Source organism: Maylandia zebra, linkage group LG3 (assembly GCF_041146795.1).
Source record: "Maylandia zebra isolate NMK-2024a linkage group LG3, Mzebra_GT3a, whole genome shotgun sequence".
Taxonomy (NCBI): domain Eukaryota; kingdom Metazoa; phylum Chordata; class Actinopteri; order Cichliformes; family Cichlidae; genus Maylandia; species Maylandia zebra.
The window spans coordinates 52,225,184-52,243,573 of NC_135169.1; the positions used below are offsets into that span (position 1 = coordinate 52,225,184).

An 18,390-nucleotide genomic window follows, 5' to 3' on the forward strand; every position below is an offset into this window, starting at 1 on the left:
CACATCAGGGCCTGTGGCTCTGGCTGAGGCCACTTACACCACACCAAGGCCTGTGGCTGCTGGCTGAGGCCACCTACACCACACCAGGGCCTTAGTTGCTATTGAGGCCAATTACACCACACCAGGGCCTCTGGCACTGGCTGAGGCCACTTACACCACACCAGGGCCTGTGGCTGCTGGCTGAGGCCACTTACACCACACCAGGGCCTGTGGCTGCTGGATGAGGCGACTTACACCACACCAAGGCCTGTGGCTGCTGGCTGAGGCCACTTACACCACACCAGGGCCTTAGTTGCTATTGAGGCCAATTACACCACACCAGGGCCTGTGGCACTGGCTGAGGCCACTTACACCACACCAGGGCCTGTGGCTGCTGGCTGAGGCCACTTACACCACACCAGGGCCTGTGGCTCTTGCTCAGGCCACTTACACCACACCAGGGCCTGTGGCTGCTGGCTGAGGCCACTTACACCACACCAGGGCCTGTGGCTGCTGGCTGAGGCCACTTACACCACACCAGGGCCTGTGGCTGCTGGCTGAGGGCACTTACACCACACCAGTGCCTGTGGCTGCTGGCTGAGGCCACTTACACCACACCAGGGCATTAGTTGCTATTGAGGCCCCTTACACCACACCAGGGCCTGTGGCTGCTGGCTGAGGCCACTTACACCACACCAGGGCCTGTGGCTGCTGGCTGAGGCCACTTACACCACACCAGGGCCTGTGGCTCTGGCTGAGGCCACTTACACCACACCAGGGCCTGTGGCTGCTGGCTGAGGCCACTTACACCACACCAGGGCCTGTGGCTTCTGGCTGAGGCCACTTACACCACACCAGGGCCTGTGGCTCTTGCTAAGGCCACTTACACCACACCAGGGCCTGTGGCTGCTGGCTGAGGCCACTTACACCACACCAGGGCCTGTGGCTGCTGGCTGAGGCCACTTACACCACACCAGGGCCTGTGGCTGCTGGCTGAGGGCACTTACACCACACCAGGGCCTGTGGCTGCTGGCTGAGGCCACTTACACCACACCAGGGCCTGTGGCTGCTGGCTGAGGCCACTTACACCACACCAGGGCCTGTGGCTGCTGGCTGAGGGCACTTACACCACACCAGTGCCTGTGGCTGCTGGCTGAGGCCACCTACACCACACCAGGGCATTAGTTGCTATTGAGGCCAATTACACCACACCAGGGTCTGTGACTCTTGCTCAGGCCACTTACACCACACCAGGGCCTGTGGCACTGGCTGAGGCCACTTACACCACACCAGGGCCTGTGGCTGCTGGCTGAGGCCACTTACACCACACCAGGGCCTGTGGCTGCTGGCTGAGGTCACTTACACCACACCAGGGCCTGTGGCACTGGCTGAGGCCACTTACACCACACCAGTGCCTGTGGCTTCTGGCTGAGGCCACTTACACCACACCAGGGCCTGTGGCTGCTGGCTGAGGCCACTTACACCACACCAGGGCCTGTGGCTGCTGGCTGAGGCCACTTACACCACACCAGTGCCTGTGGCTGCTGGCTGAGGCCACTTACACCACACCAGGGCATTAGTTGCTATTGAGGCCCCTTACACCACACCAGGGCCTGTGGCACTGGCTGAGGCCACTTACACCACACCAGGGCCTGTGGCTGCTGGCTGAGGCCACTTACACCACACCAGGGCATTAGTTGCTATTGAGGCCAATTACACCACACCAGGGTCTGTGGCTCTTGCTCAGGCCACTTACACCACACCAGGGCCTGTGGCACTGGCTGAGGCCACTTACACTACACCACGGCCTGTGGCTCTGGCTGAGGCCACTTACACCACACCAGGGCCTGTGGCTGCTGGCTGAGGCCACTTACACCAGACCAGTTCCTGTGGCTGCTGGCTGAGGCCACTTACACCACACCAGGGCATTAGTTGCTATTGAGGCCCCTTACACCACACCAGGGCCTGTGGCACTGGCTGAGGCCACTTACACCACACCAGGGCATTAGTTGCTATTGAGGCCAATTACACCACACCAGGGTCTGTGGCTCTTGCTCAGGCCACTTACACCACACCAGGGCCTGTGGCACTGGCTGAGGCCACTTACACTACACCAGGGCCTGTGGCTCTGGCTGAGGCCACTTACACCACACCAGGGCCTGTGGCTGCTGGCTGAGGCCACTTACACCACACCAGGGCCTGTGGCTTCTGGCTGAGGCCACTTACACCACACCAGGGCCTGTGGCTGCTGGCTGAGGCCACTTACACCACACCAGGGCCTGTGGCTGCTGGCTGAGGCCACTTACACCACACCAGTGCCTGTGGCTTCTGGCTGAGGCCACTTACACCACACCAGGGCCTGTGGCTCTTGCTCAGGCCACTCACATCACACCAGGCCCTGCGCTTCTGGCCGAGGCCATCTTCACCAAACCAGGCCCTGTGCTGCTAGCTGTGGCCATGTACAACACACCAGGCCCTGTGCTGGTTCCTGAGGCCATCTTCAACAATCCAGGGCCTGTGCTGTTGGATAAATGCTAAACTGAGCCTTTGGGTTAGGGTATTATGCAAACATGCAGGTATGGTTATAGGATTGTCTTCGTAACTTCAGGTACTTGCCACCTAATCAGTTGAATCCATAAATTGAGACATTGTGCTGGGGCCAGCAGCTTACGGCCATACCACCCTGAGCACGCCCGACCTCGTCTGATCTCGGAAGCTAAGCAGGGCTGGGCTTGGTTAGTACTTGGATGGGAGACTACCTGGGAATACCTGGTGCTGTAAGCCTTTCATTTTCATGTCATTGAACCGCTTTTGATCCAGAGAATGGGGTGTATTAAAAGACCAAAAGCAGCTGCCCATTAATGAGGGCACATTAACGACATTGCTTTTGGCTGTTTTCCAATGTCTTGTGCTGCTAGCTGATACCACCTACACCACACCAGGGACTGAGTGACCGGCTGGGGCCACTTACACCACATCAGGGCCTGTGGCTGCTGGCTGAGGCCACTTACACCACACTAGGGCCTGTGGCTGCTGGCTGAGGCCACCTACACCACACCAGGGCCTTAGTTGCTATTGAGGCCAATTACACCACACCAGGGTCTGTGGCTCTTGCTCAGGCCACTTACACCACACCAGGGCCTGTGGCTGCTGGCTGAGGCCACTTACACCACACCAGGGCATTAGTTGCTATTGAGGCCACTTACACCACACCAGGGCCTGTGGCACTGGCTGAGGCCACTTACACCACACCAGGGCCTGTGGCTGCTGGCTGAGGCCACTTACACCACACCAGGGCCTGTGGCTGCTGGCTGAGGCCACTTACACCACACCAGGGCATTAGTTGCTATTGAGGCCAATTACACCACACCAGGGTCTGTGGCTCTTGCTCAGGCCACTTACACCACACCAGGGCCTGTGGCTGCTGGCTGAGGCCACTTACACCACACCAGGGCATTAGTTGCTATTGAGGCCACTTACACCACACCAGGGCCTGTGGCTGCTGGCTGAGGCCACCTACACCACACCAGGGCATTAGTTGCTATTGAGGCCACTTACACCACACCAGGGCCTGTGCCTCTTGCTCAGGCCACTTACACCACACCAGGGCCTGTGGCTGCTGGCTGAGGCCACTTACACCACACCAGGGCCTGTTGCTGCTGGCTGAGGCCACTTACACCACACCAGGGCCTGTGGCTGCTGGCTGAGGGCACTTACACCACACCAGTGCCTGTGGCTGCTGGCTGAGGCCACTTACACCACACCAGGGCATTAGTTGCTATTGAGGCCCCTTACACCACACCAGGGCCTGTGGCTTCTGGCTGAGGCCACTTACACCACACCAGGGCCTGTGGCTGCTGGCTCAGGCCACTTACACCACACCAGGGCCTGTGGCTGCTGGCTGAGGCCACTTACACCACACCAGGGCCTGTGGCACTGGCTGAGGCCACTTACACCACACCAGTGCCTGTGGCTTCTGGCTGAGGCCACTTAAACCACACCAGGGCCTGTGGCTGCTGGCTCAGGCCACTTACACCACACCAGGGCCTGTGGCTGCTGGCTGAGGCCACTTACACCACACCAGGGCCTGTGGCTGCTGGCTGAGGCCACTTACACCACACCAGTGCCTGTGGCTGCTGGCTGAGGCCACTTACACCACACCAGGGCATTAGTTGCTATTGAGGCCCCTTACACCACACCAGGGCCTGTGGCTGCTGGCTGAGGCCACTCACATCACACCAGGCCCTGCGCTTCTGGCCGAGGCCATCTTCACCAAACCAGGCCCTGTGCTGCTAGCTGTGGCCATGTACAACACACCAGGTCCTGTGCTGGTTCCTCAGGCCATCTTCAACAATCCAGGGCCTGTGCTGTTAGATAAATGCTAAACTGAGCCTTTGGGTTAGGGTATTATGCAAACATGCAGGTATGGTTAAAGGATTGTCTTCGTAACTTCATTTACTTGCCACCTAATCAGTTGAATCCATAAATTGAGACATTGTGCTGGGGCCAGCAGCTTACGGCCATACCACCCTGAGCACGCCCGACCTCGTCTGATCTCGGAAGCTAAGCAGGGCTGGGCTTGGTTAGTACTTGGATGGGAGACTGCCTGGGAATACCTGGTGCTGTAAGCCTTTCATTTTCATGTCATTGAACCGCTTTTGATCCAGAGAAGGGGTGTATTAAAAGACCAAAAGCAGCTGCCCATTAATGAGGGCACATTAACGACATTGCTTTTGGCTGTTTTCCAATGTCTTGTGCTGCTAGCTGATGCCACCTACACCACACCAGGGCCTGAGTGACCGGCTGGGGCCACTTACACCACATCAGGGCCTGTGGCTGCTGGCTGAGGCCACTTACACCACACCAGGGCCTGTGGCTGCTGGCTGAGGCCACTTACACCACACCAGGGCCTGTGGCTGCTGGCTGAGGCCACCTACACCACACCAGGGCCTTAGTTGCTATTGAGGCCAATTACACCACACCAGGGTCTGTGGCTCTTGCTCAGGCCACTTACACCACACCAGGGCCTGTGGCTGCTGGCTGAGGCCACTTACACCACACCAGGGCATTAGTTGCTATTGAGGCCACTTACACCACACCAGGGCCTGTGGCTGCTGGCTGAGGCCACCTACACCACACCAGGGCATTAGTTGCTATTGAGGCCAATTACACCACACCAGGGTCTGTGGCTCTTGCTCAGGCCACTTACACCACACCAGGGCCTGTGGCACTGGCTGAGGCCACTTACACCACACCAGGGCCTGTGGCTCTGGCTGAGGCCACTTACACCACACCAGGGCCTGTGGCTGCTGGCTGAGGCCACTTACACCACACCAGGGCCTGTGGCTGCTGGCTGAGGCCACTTACACCACACCAGGGCCTGTGGCTGCTGGCTGAGGCCACTTACACCACACCAGTGCCTGTGGCTTCTGGCTGAGGCCACCTACACCACACCAGGGCCTGTGGCTCTTGCTCAGGCCACTCACATCACACCAGGCCCTGCGCTTCTGGCCGAGGCCATCTTCACCAAACCAGGCCCTGTGCTGCTAGCTGTGGCCATGTACAACACACCAGGCCCTGTGCTGGTTCCTGAGGCCATCTTCAACAATCCAGGGCCTGTGCTGTTAGATAAATGCTAAACTGAGCCTTTGGGTTAGGGTATTATGCAAACATGCAGGTATGGTTAAAGGATTGTCTTCGTAACTTCAGGTACTTGCCACCTAATCAGTTGAATCCATAAATTGAGACATTGTGCTGGGGCCAGCAGCTTACGGCCATACCACCCTGAGCACGCCCGACCTCGTCTGATCTCGGAAGCTAAGCAAGGCTGGGCTTGGTTAGTACTTGGATGGGAGACTACCTGGGAATACCTGGTGCTGTAAGCCTTTCATTTTCATGTCATTGAACCGCTTTTGATCCAGAGAAGGGGTGTATTAAAAGACCAAAAGCAGCTGCCCATTAATGAGGGCACATTAACGACATTGCTTTTGGCTGTTTTCCAATGTCTTGTGCTGCTAGCTGATGCCACCTACACCACACCAGGGCCTGAGTGACCGGCTGGGGCCACTTACACCACATCAGGGCCTGTGGCTGCTGGCTGAGGCCACTTACACCACACCAGGGCCTGTGGCTGCTGGCTGAGGCCACTTACACCACACCAGGGCATTAGTTGCTATTGAGGCCAATTACACCACACCAGGGTCTGTGGCTCTTGCTCAGGCCACTTACACCACACCAGGGCCTGTGGCACTGGCTGAGGCCACTTACACCACACCAGGGCCTGTGGCTGCTGGCTGAGGCCACTTACACCACACCAGGGCCTGTGGCTGCTGGCTGAGGCCACTTACACCACACCAGGGCCTGTGGCTGCTGGCTGAGGTCACTTACACCACACCAGGGCCTGTGGCTGCTGGCTGAGGGCACTTACACCACACCAGTGCCTGTGGCTTCTGGCTGAGGGCACTTACACCACACCAGGGTCTGTGGCTCTTGCTCAGGCCACTCATATCACACCAGGCCCTGTGCTTCTGGCCGAGGCCATCTTCACCAAACCAGGCCCTGTGCTGCTAGCTGTGGCCATGTACAACACACCAGGCCCTGTGCTGGTTCCTGAGGCCATCTTCAACAATCCAGGGCCTGTGCTGTTAGATAAATGCTAAACTGAGCCTTTGGGTTAGGGTATTATGCAAACATGCAGGTATGGTTAAAGGATTGTCTTCGTAACTTCAGGTACTTGCCACCTAATCAGTTGAATCCATAAATTGAGACATTGTGCTGGGGCCAGCAGCTTACGGCCATACCACCCTGAGCACGCCCGACCTCGTCTGATCTCGGAAGCTAAGCAGGGCTGGGCTTGGTTAGTACTTGGATGGGAGACTGCCTGGGAATACCTGGTGCTGTAAGCCTTTCATTTTCATGTCATTGAACCGCTTTTGATCCAGAGAAGGGGTGTATTAAAAGACCAAAAGCAGCTGCCCATTAATGAGGGCACATTAACGACATTGCTTTTGGCTGTTTTCCAATGTCTTGTGCTGCTAGCTGATGCCACCTACACCACACCAGGGCCTGAGTGACCGGCTGGGGCCACTTACACCACATCAGGGCCTGTGGCTGCTGGCTGAGGCCACTTACACCACACCAGGGCCTGTGGCTGCTGGCTGAGGCCACTTACACCACACCAGGGCCTTAGTTGCTTTTGAGGCCAATTACACCACACCAGGGTCTGTGGCTCTTGCTCAGGCCACTTACACCACACCAGGGCCTTAGTTGCTATTGAGGCCAATTACACCACACCAAGGCCTGTGGCTGCTGGCTGAGGCCACTTACACCACACCAGGGCCTTAGTTGCTATTGAGGCCACTTACACCACACCAGGGCCTGTGGCTGCTGGCTGAGGCCACATACACCACACCAGGGCCTTAGTTGCTATTGAGGCCAATTACACCACACCAGGGCCTGTGGCTCTGGCTGAGGCCACTTACACCACACCAAGGCCTGTGGCTGCTGGCTGAGGCCACCTACACCACACCAGGGCCTTAGTTGCTATTGAGGCCAATTACACCACACCAGGGTCTGTGGCTCTTGCTCAGGCCACTTACACCACACCAGGGCCTGTGGCTGCTGGCTGAGGCCACTTACACCACACAAGGGCCTGTGGCTGCTGGCTGAGACCACTTACACCACACCAGGGCCTGTGGCTCTTGCTCAGGCCACTTACACCACACCAGGGCCTGTGGCTCTTGCTCAGGCCACTCATATCACACCAGGCCCTGTGCTTCTGGCCGAGGCCATCTTCACCAAACCAGGCCCTGTGCTTCTTGCTGTGGCCATGTACAACACACCAGGCCCTGTGCTTGTTCCTGAGGCCATCTTCAACAATCCAGGGCCTGTGCTGTTAGATAAATGCTAAACTGAGCCTTTGGGTTAGGGTATTATGCAAACATGCAGGTATGGTTAAAGGATTGTCTTCGTAACTTCAGGTACTTGCCACCTAATCAGTTGAATCCATAAATTGAGACATTGTGCTGGGGCCAGCAGCTTACGGCCATACCACCCTGAGCACGCCCGACCTCGTCTGATCTTGGAAGCTAAGCAGGGCTGGGCTTGGTTAGTACTTGGATGGGAGACTCCCTGGGAATACCTGGTGCTGTAAGCCTTTCATTTTCAGGTCATTGAACCGCTTTTGATCCAGAGAAGGGGTGTATTAAAAGACCAAAAGCAGCTGCCCATTAATGAGGGCACATTAACGACATTGCTTTTGGCTGTTTTCCAATGTCTTGTGCTGCTAGCTGATGCCACCTACACCACACCAGGGACTGAGTGACCGGCTGGGGCCACTTACACCACATCAGGGCCTGTGGCTGCTGGCTGAGGCCACCTACACCACACCAGGGCATTAGTTGCTATTGAGGCCAATTACACCACACCAGGGTCTGTGACTCTTGCTCAGGCCACTTACACCACACCAGGGCCTGTGGCACTGGCTGAGGCCACTTACACCACACCAGGGCCTGTGGCTGCTGGCTGAGGCCACTTACACCACACCAGGGCCTGTGGCTGCTGGCTGAGGCCACTTACACCACACCAGGGCCTGTGGCTGCTGGCTGAGGCCACTTACACCACACCAGGGCCTGTGGCTGCTGGCTGAGGGCACTTACACCACACCAGTGCCTGTGGCTCTTGCTCAGGCCACTTACACCACACCAGGGCCTGTGGCTGCTGGCTGAGGCCACTTACACCACACCAGGGCATTAGTTGCTATTGAGGCCAATTACACCACACCAGGGTCTGTGGCTCTTGCTCAGGCCACTTACACCACACCAGGGCCTGTGGCACTGGCTGAAGCCACTTACACCACACCAGGGCCTGTGGCTGCTGGCTGAGGCCACCTACACCACACCAGGGCATTAGTTGCTATTGAGGCCACTTACACCACACCAGGGCCTGTGGCTGCTGGCTGAGGCCACTTACACCACACCAGGGCCTGTGGCTGCTGGCTGAGGCCACTTACACCACACCAGGGCCTGTGGCTGCTGGCTGAGGGCACTTACACCACACCAGTGCCTGTGGCTTCTGGCTGAGGCCACTTACACCACACCAGTGCCTGTGGCTGCTGGCTGAGGCCACTTACACCACACCAGGGCCTTAGTTGCTATTGAGGCCACTTACACCACACCAGGGCCTGTGGCTGCTGGCTGAGGCCACATACACAACACCAGGGCCTTAGTTGCTATTGAGGCCAATTACACCACACCAGGGCCTGTGGCACTGGCTGAGGCCACTTACACCACACCAGGGCCTGTGGCTGCTGGCTGAGGCCACTTACACCACACAAGGGCCTGTGGCTGCTGGCTGAGGCCACCCACACCACACCAGGGCCTGTGGCTGCTGGCTGAGGCCACTTACACCACACCAGGGCCTGTGGCTCTTGCTCAGGCCACTCATATCACACCAGACCCTGTGCTTCTGGCCGAGGCCATCTTCACCAAACCTGGCCCTGTGCTGCTTGCTGTGGCCATGTACAACACACCAGGCCCTGTGCTGGTTCCTGAGGCCATCTTCAACAATCCAGGGCCTGTGCTGTTAGATAAATGCCAAACTGAGCCTTTGGGTTAGGGTATTATGCAAACATGCAGGTATGGTTATAGGATTGTCTTCGTAACTTCAGGTACTTGCCACCTAATCAGTTGAATCCATAAATTGAGACATTGTGCTGGGGCCAGCAGCTTACGGCCATACCACCCTGAGCACGCCCGACCTCGTCTGATTTCGGAAGCTAAGCAGGGCTGGGCTTGGTTAGTACTTGGATGGGAGACTGCCTGGGAATACCTGGTACTGTAAGCCTTTCATTTTCATGTCATTGAACCGCTTTTGATCCAGAGAAGGGGTGTATTAAAAGACCAAAAGCAGCTGCCCATTAATGAGGGCACATTAACGACACTGCTTTTGGCTGTTTTCCAATGTCTTGTGCTGCTAGCTGATGCCACCTACACCACACCAGGGCCTGAGTGACCGGCTGGGGCCACTTACACCACATCAGGGCCTGTGGCTGCTGGCTGAGGCCACTTACACCACACCAGGGCCTGTGGCTGCTGGCTGAGGCCACTTACACCACACCAGGGCCTTAGTTGCTATTGAGGCCAATTACACCACACCAGGGCCTGTGGCTGCTGGCTGAGGCCACTTACACCACACCAGGGCCTGTGGCTGCTGGATGAGGCGACTTACACCACACCAAGGCCTGTGGCTGCTGTCTGAGGCCACTTACACCACACCAGGGCCTTAGTTGCTATTGAGGCCACTTACACCACACCAGGGCCTGTGGCTGCTGGCTGAGGCCACATACACCACACCAGGGCCTTAGTTGCTATTGAGGCCAATTACACCACACCAGGGCCTGTGGCTGCTGGCTGAGGCCACTTACACCACACCAAGGCCTGTGGCTGCTGGCTGAGGCCACCTACACCACACCAGGGCCTTAGTTGCTATTGAGGCCAATTACACCACACCAGGGTCTGTGGCTCTTGCTCAGGCCACTTACACCACACCAGGGCCTGTGGCTGCTGGCTGAGGCCACTTACACCACACAAGGGCCTGTGACTGCTGGCTGAGGCCACCTACACCACACCAGGGCCTGTGGCTGCTGGCTGAGACCACTTACACCACACCAGGGCCTGTGGCTCTTGCTCAGGCCACTTACACCACACCAGGGCCTGTGGCTCTTGCTCAGGCCACTCATATCACACCAGGCCCTGTGCTTCTGGCCGAGGCCATCTTCACCAAACCAGGCCCTGTGCTTCTTGCTGTGGCCATGTACAACACACCAGGCCCTGTGCTTGTTCCTGAGGCCATCTTCAACAATCCAGGGCCTGTGCTGTTAGATAAATGCTAAACTGAGCCTTTGGGTTAGAGTATTATGCAAACATGCAGGTATGGTTAAAGGATTGTCTTCGTAACTTCAGGTACTTGCCACCTAATCAGTTGAATCCATAAATTGAGACATTGTGCTGGGGCCAGCAGCTTACGGCCATACCACCCTGAGCACGCCCGACCTCGTCTGATCTCGGAAGCTAAGCAGGGCTGGGCTTGGTTAGTACTTGGATGGGAGACTACCTGGGAATACCTGGTGCTGTAAGCCTTTCATTTTCATGTCATTGAACCGCATTTGATCCAGAGAAGGGGTGTATTAAAAGACCAAAAGCAGCTGCCCATTAATGAGGGCACATTAACGACATTGCTTTTGGCTGTTTTCCAATGTCTTGTGCTGCTAGCTGATGCCACCTACACCACACCAGGGCCTGAGTGACCGGCTGGGGCCACTTACACCACATCAGGGCCTGTGGCTCTGGCTGAGGCCACTTACACCACACCAGGGCCTGTGGCTGCTGGCTGAGGCCACTTACACCACACCAGGGCCTGTGGCTGCTGGCTGAGGCCACTTACACCACACCAGGGCATTAGTTGCTATTGAGGCCAATTACACCACACCAGGTTCTGTGGCTCTTGCTCAGGCCACTTACACCACACCAGGGCCTGTGGCACTGGCTGAGGCCACTTACACCACACCAGGGCCTGTGGCTGCTGGCTGAGGCCACCTACACCACACCAGGGCATTAGTTGCTATTGAGGCCAATTACACCACACCAGGGTCTGTGACTCTTGCTCAGGCCACTTACACCACACCAGGGTCTGTGGCACTGGCTGAGGCCACTTACACCACACCAGGGCCTGTGGCTGTTGGCTGAGGCCACTTACACCACACCAGGGCCTGTGGCTGCTGGCTGAGGCCCCTTACACCACACCAGGGCCTGTGGCTGCTGGCTGAGGCCACTTACACCACACCAGGGCCTGTGGCTGCTGGCTGAGACCACTTACACCACACCAGGGCCTGTGGCTCTTGCTCAGGCCAGTTACACCACACCAGGGCCTGTGGCTCTTGCTCAGGCCACTTACACCACACCAGGGCATTAGTTGCTATTGAGGCCAATTACACCACACCAGGGCCTGTGGCACTGGCTGAGGCCACTTACACCACACCAGGGCCTGTGGCTGCTGGCTGAGGCCACCTACACCACACCACGGCCTTATTTGCTTCTGAGGCCACTTACACCACACCAGGGCCTGTGGCTGCTGGCTGAGGCCACATACACCACACCAGGGCCTTAGTTGCTATTGAGGCCAATTACACCACACAAGGGCCTGTGGCACTGGCTGAGGCCACTTACACCACACCAGGGCCTGTGGCTGCTGGCTGAGGCCACTTACACCACACAAGGGCCTGTGGCTGCTGGCTGAGGCCACCTACACCACACCAGGGCCTGTGGCTGCTGGCTGAGGCCACTTACACCACACCAGGGCCTGTGGCTGCTGGATGAGGCGACTTACACCACACCAAGGCCTGTGGCTGCTGGCTGAGGCTACTTACACCACACCAGGGCCTTAGTTGCTATTGAGGCCACTTACACCACACCAGGGCCTGTGGCTGCTGGCTGAGGCCACTTACACCACACCAGGGCCTTAGTTGCTATTGAGGCCACTTACACCACACCAGGGCCTGTGGCTGCTGGATGAGGCGACTTACACCACACCAAGGCCTGTGGCTGCTGGCTGAGGCTACTTACACCACACCAGGGCCTTAGTTGCTATTGAGGCCACTTACACCACACCAGGGCCTGTGGCTGCTGGCTGAGGCCACTTACACCACACCAGGGCCTTAGTTGCTATTGAGGCCAATTACACCACACCAGGGCCTGTGGCACTGGCTGAGGCCACTTACACCACACCAGGGCCTTAGTTGCTATTGAGGCCACTTACACCACACCAGGGCCTGTGGCTGCTGGCTGAGGCCACATACACCACACCAGGGCCTTAGTTGCTATTGAGGCCAATTACACCACACCAGGGCCTGTGGCACTGGCTGAGGCCACTTACCCCACACAAGGGCCTGTGGCTGCTGGCTGAGGCCACCTACACCACACCAGGGCCTGTGGCTGCTGGCTGAGGCCACTTACACCACACCAGGGCCTGTGGCTCTTGCTCAGGCCACTCATAAAAACACAGCAGACCCTGTGCTTCTGGCCGAGGCCATCTTCACCAAACCAGGCCCTGTGCTGCTAGCTGTGGCCATGTACAACACACCAGGCCCTGTTCTGGTTCCTGAGGCCATCTTCAACAATCCAGGGCCTGTGCTGTTGGATAAATGCTAAACTGAGCCTTTGGGTTAGGGTATTATGCAAACATGCAGGTATGGTTATAGGATTGTCTTCGTAACTTCAGGTACTTGCCACCTAATCAGTTGAATCCATAAATTGAGACATTGTGCTATGGCCAGCAGCTTACGGCCATACCACCCTGAGCACGCCAGACCTCGTCTGATCTCGGAAGCTAAGCAGGGCTGGGCTTGATTAGTACTTGGATGGGAGACTTCCTTGGAATACCTGGTGCTGTAAGCCTTTCATGTCATTGAACCGCTTTTGATCCAGAGAAGGGGTGTATTAAAAGACCAAAAGCAGCTGCCCATTAATGAGGGCACATTAACGACATTGCTTTTGGCTGTTTTCCAATGTCTTGTGCTGCTAGCTGATGCCACCTACACCACACCAGGGCCTGTGGCTGCTGGCTGAGGCCACTTACACCACACCAGGGCCTGTGGCTGCTGGCTGAGGCCACTTACACCACACCAGGGCCTGTGGCTGCTGGCTGAGGCCACCTACACCACACCAGGGCCTTAGTTGCTATTGAGGCCAATTACACCACACCAGGGTCTGTGGCTCTTGCTCAGGCCACTTACACCACACAAGGGCCTGAGTGACCGGCTGGGGCCACTTACACCACATCAGGGCCTGTGGCACTGGCTGAGGCCACTTACACCACACCAGGGCCTGTGGCTGCTGGCTGAGGCCACCTACACCACACCAGGGCCTGTGGCTGCTGGCTGAGGCCACCTACACCACACCAGGGCATTAGTTGCTATTGAGGCCAATTACACCACACCAGGGTCTGTGGCTCTTGCTCAGGCCACTTACACCACACCAGGGCCTGTGGCTGCTGGCTGAGGCCACCTACACCACACCAGGGCATTAGTTGCTATTGAGGCCAATTACACCACACCAGGGTCTGTGGCTCTTGCTCAGGACACTTACACCACACCAGGGCCTGTGGCTGCTGGCTGAGGCCACTTACACCACACCAGGGCCTTAGTTGCTATTGAGGCCAATTACACCACACCAGGGTCTGTGGCTCTTGCTCAGGCCACTTACACCACACCAGGGCCTGTGGCACTGGCTGAGGCCACTTACACCACACCAGGGCCTGTGGCTGCTGGCTGAGGCCACTTACACCACACCAGGGCATTAGTTGCTATTGAGGCCAATTACACCACACCAGGTTCTGTGGCTCTTGCTCAGGCCACTTACACCACACCAGGGCCTGTGGCACTGGCTGAGGCCACTTACACCACACCAGGGCCTGTGGCTGCTGGCTGAGGCCACCTACACCACACCAGGGCATTAGTTGCTATTGAGGCCAATTACACCACACCAGGGTCTGTGACTCTTGCTCAGGCCACTTACACCACACCAGGGTCTGTGGCACTGGCTGAGGCCACTTACACCACACCAGGGCCTGTGGCTGTTGGCTGAGGCCACTTACACCACACCAGGGCCTGTGGCTGCTGGCTGAGGCCCCTTACACCACACCAGGGCCTGTGGCTGCTGGCTGAGGCCACTTACACCACACCAGGGCCTGTGGCTGCTGGCTGAGACCACTTACACCACACCAGGGCCTGTGGCTCTTGCTCAGGCCAGTTACACCACACCAGGGCCTGTGGCTCTTGCTCAGGCCACTTACACCACACCAGGGCATTAGTTGCTATTGAGGCCAATTACACCACACCAGGGTCTGTGGCTCTTGCTCAGGCCACTTACACCACACCAGGGCCTGTGGCACTGGCTGAGGCCACTTACACCACACCAGGGCCTGTGGCTGCTGGCTGAGGCCACTTACACCACACCAGGGCCTGTGGCTGCTGGCTGAGGCCACTTACACCACACCAGGGCCTGTGGCTGCTGGCTGAGGCCACCTACACCACACCAGGGCCTTAGTTGCTATTGAGGCCACTTACACCACACCAGGGCCTGTGGCTGCTGGCTGAGGCCACCTACACCACACCAGGGCATTAGTTGCTATTGAGGCCAATTACACCACACCAGGGTCTGTGGCTCTTGCTCAGGCCACTTACACCACACCAGGGCCTGTGGCACTGGCTGAGGCCACTTACACCACACCAGGGCCTGTGGCTCTGGCTGAGGCCACTTACACCACACCAGGGCCTGTGGCTGCTGGCTGAGGCCACTTACACCACACCAGGGCCTGTGGCTGCTGGCTGAGGCCACTTACACCACACCAGGGCCTGTGGCTGCTGGTTCTGAGGCCACTTACACCACACCAGGGCCTGTGGCTCTGGCTGAGGCCACTTACACCACACCAGGGCCTTAGTTGCTATTGAGGCCAATTACACCACACCAGGGCCTGTGGCTCTTGCTCAGGCCACTTACACCACACCAGGGCCTGTGGCTCTTGCTCAGGCCACTTACTCCACACCAGGGCCTGTGGCTCTTGCTCAGGCCACTCATATCACACCAGGCCCTGTGCTTCTGGCCGAGGCCATCTTCACCAAACCAGGCCCTGTGCTGCTAGCTGTGACCATGTACAACACACCAGGCCCTGTTCTGGTTCCTGAGGCCATCTTCAACAATCCAGGGCCTGTGCTGTTGGATAAATGCTAAACTGAGCCTTTGGGTTAGGGTATTATGCAAACATGCAGGTATGGTTATAGGATTGTCTTCGTAACTCCAGGTACTTGCCACCTAATCAGTTGAATCCATAAATTGAGACATTGTGCTGGGGCCAGCAGCTTACGGCCATACCACCCTGAGCACGCCCGACCTCGTCTGATCTCGGAAGCTAAGAAGGGCTGGGCTTGGTTAGTACTTGGATGGGAGACTGCCTGGGAATACCTGGTGCTGTAAGCCTTTCATTTTCATGTCATTGAACCGCTTTTGATCCAGAGAAGGGGTGTATTAAAAGACCAAAAGCAGCTGCCCATTAATGAGGGCACATTAACGACACTGCTTTTGGCTGTTTTCCAATGTCTTGTGCTGCTAGCTGATGCCACCTACACCACACCAGGGCCTGAGTGACCGGCTGGGGCCACTTACACCACATCAGGGCCTGTGGCTCTGGCTGAGGCCACTTACACCACACCAGGGCCTGTGGCTCTGGCTGAGGCCACTTACACCACATCAGGGCCTGTGGCTGCTGGATGAGGCGACTTACACCACACCAAGGGCCTGTGGCTGCTGGCTGAGGCCACCCACACCACACCAGGGCCTGTGGCTGCTGGCTGAGGCCACTTACACCACACCAGGGCCTGTGGCTCTTGCTCAGGCCACTCATATCACACCAGACCCTGTGGCTCTGGCTGAGGCCACTTACACCACACCAGGGCCTGTGGCTCTGGCTGAGGCCACTTACACCACATCAGGGCCTGTGGCTGCTGGATGAGGCGACTTACACCACACCAAGGGCCTGTGGCTGCTGGCTGAGGCCACCCACACCACACCAGGGCCTGTGGCTGCTGGCTGAGGCCACTTACACCACACCAAGGGCCTGTGGCTGCTGGCTGAGGCCACATACACAACACCACGGCCTTATTTGCTTCTGAGGCCACTTACACCACACCAGGGCCTGTGGCTGCTGGCTGAGGCCACATACACCACACCAGGGCCTTAGTTGCTATTGAGGCCAATTACACCACACCAGGGCCTGTTGCTCTTGCTCAGGCCACTTACACCACACCAGGGCCTGTGGCTCTTGCTCAGGCCACTTACTCCACACCAGGGCCTGTGGCTCTTGCTCAGGCCACTCATATCACACCAGGCCCTGTGCTTCTGGCCGAGGCCATCTTCACCAAACCAGGCCCTGTGCTGCTAGCTGTGGCCATGTACAACACACCAGGCCCTGTTCTGGTTCCTGAGGCCATCTTCAACAATCCAGGGCCTGTGCTGTTGGATAAATGCTAAACTGAGCCTTTGGGTTAGGGTATTATGCAAACATGCAGGTATGGTTATAGGATTGTCTTCGTAACTTCAGGTACTTGCCACCTAATCAGTTGAATCCATAAATTGAGACATTGTGCTGGGGCCAGCAGCTTACGGCCATACCACCCTGAGCACGCCCGACCTCGTCTGATCTCGGAAGCTAAGCAGGGCTGGGCTTGGTTAGTACTTGGATGGGAGACTTCCTTGGAATACCTGGTGCTGTAAGCCTTTCATTTTCATGTCATTGAACCGCTTTTGATCCAGAGAAGGGGTGTATTAAAAGACCAAAAGCAGCTGCCCATTAATGAGGGCACATTAACGACATTGCTTTTGGCTGTTTTCCAATGTCTTGTGCTGCTAGCTGATGCCACTTACACCACACCAGGGCCTGAGTGACCGGCTGGGGCCACTTACACCACATCAGGGCCTGTGGTTGCTGGCTGAGGCCACTTACACCACACCAGGGCCTGTGGCTGCTGGCTGAGGCCACCTACACCACACCAGGGCCTTACTTGCTATTGAGGCCACTTACACCACACCAGGGCCTGTGGCTGCTGGATGAGGCGACTTACACCACACCAAGGCCTGTGGCTGCTGGATGAGGCCACTTACACCACACCAGGGCCTTAGTTGCTATTGAGGCCACTTACACCACACCAGGGCCTGTGGCTCTGGCTGAGGCCACTTACACCACACCACGGCCTTATTTGCTTCTGAGGCCACTTACACCACACCAGGGCCTGAGTGACCGGCTGGGGCCACTTACACCACATCAGGGCCTGTGGCTGCTGGCTGAGGCCACTTACACCACACCAGGGCCTGTGGCTGCTGGCTGAGGCCACTTACACCACACCAGGGCATTAGTTGCTATTGAGGCCAATTACACCACACCAGGGTCTGTGGCTCTTGCTCAGGCCACTTACACCACACCAGGGCCTGTGGCACTGGCTGAGGCCACTTACACCACACCAGGGCCTGTGGCTGCTGGCTGAGGCCACTTACACCACACCAGGGCCTGTGGCTGCTGGCTGAGGGCACTTACACCACACCAGTGCCTGTGGCTTCTGGCTGAGGCCACTTACACCACACCAGGGCCTGTGGCTCTGGCTGAGGCCACTTACACCACACCAGGGCCTGTGGCTGCTGGCTGAGGGCACTTACACCACACCAGTGCCTGTGGCTGCTGGCTGAGGCCACTTACACCACACCAGGGCATTAGTTGCTATTGAGGCCACTTACACCACACCAGGGCCTGTGGCTGCTGGCTGAGGCCACATACACAACACCAGGGCCTTAGTTGCTATTGAGGCCA

At 57.6% G+C, this 18,390-nt stretch overlaps 10 non-coding genes across 10 annotated transcripts; all 10 read left to right on the forward strand.

Moving 5' to 3' along the window:
• The first annotated feature begins 2,644 nt into the window (after positions 1-2,644).
• Positions 2,645-2,763, forward strand: LOC143417486 (5S ribosomal RNA). Its single transcript, XR_013097708.1, has one exon. It is a non-coding gene; the product is annotated as a 5S ribosomal RNA (ribosomal RNA).
• Positions 2,764-4,491: 1,728 nt separating this feature from the next.
• Positions 4,492-4,610, forward strand: LOC143417752 (5S ribosomal RNA). The gene has a single exon (XR_013097900.1). It is a non-coding gene; the product is annotated as a 5S ribosomal RNA (ribosomal RNA).
• A 1,135-nt stretch (positions 4,611-5,745) lies between these two features.
• On the forward strand, positions 5,746-5,864 carry LOC143417286 (5S ribosomal RNA). The gene has a single exon (XR_013097506.1). It is a non-coding gene; the product is annotated as a 5S ribosomal RNA (ribosomal RNA).
• A 901-nt stretch (positions 5,865-6,765) lies between these two features.
• Positions 6,766-6,884, forward strand: LOC143417753 (5S ribosomal RNA). Its single transcript, XR_013097901.1, has one exon. It is a non-coding gene; the product is annotated as a 5S ribosomal RNA (ribosomal RNA).
• A 1,131-nt stretch (positions 6,885-8,015) lies between these two features.
• LOC143417292 (5S ribosomal RNA) lies at positions 8,016-8,134 on the forward strand. Its single transcript, XR_013097512.1, has one exon. It is a non-coding gene; the product is annotated as a 5S ribosomal RNA (ribosomal RNA).
• Positions 8,135-9,703: 1,569 nt separating this feature from the next.
• LOC143417448 (5S ribosomal RNA) lies at positions 9,704-9,822 on the forward strand. The gene has a single exon (XR_013097669.1). It is a non-coding gene; the product is annotated as a 5S ribosomal RNA (ribosomal RNA).
• A 1,175-nt stretch (positions 9,823-10,997) lies between these two features.
• On the forward strand, positions 10,998-11,116 carry LOC143417497 (5S ribosomal RNA). Its single transcript, XR_013097719.1, has one exon. It is a non-coding gene; the product is annotated as a 5S ribosomal RNA (ribosomal RNA).
• Positions 11,117-13,311: 2,195 nt separating this feature from the next.
• On the forward strand, positions 13,312-13,430 carry LOC143417493 (5S ribosomal RNA). The gene has a single exon (XR_013097715.1). It is a non-coding gene; the product is annotated as a 5S ribosomal RNA (ribosomal RNA).
• Positions 13,431-15,891: 2,461 nt separating this feature from the next.
• Positions 15,892-16,010, forward strand: LOC143417329 (5S ribosomal RNA). The gene has a single exon (XR_013097550.1). It is a non-coding gene; the product is annotated as a 5S ribosomal RNA (ribosomal RNA).
• A 1,177-nt stretch (positions 16,011-17,187) lies between these two features.
• Positions 17,188-17,306, forward strand: LOC143418011 (5S ribosomal RNA). The gene has a single exon (XR_013098159.1). It is a non-coding gene; the product is annotated as a 5S ribosomal RNA (ribosomal RNA).
• The last annotated feature ends 1,084 nt before the right edge of the window (positions 17,307-18,390 follow it).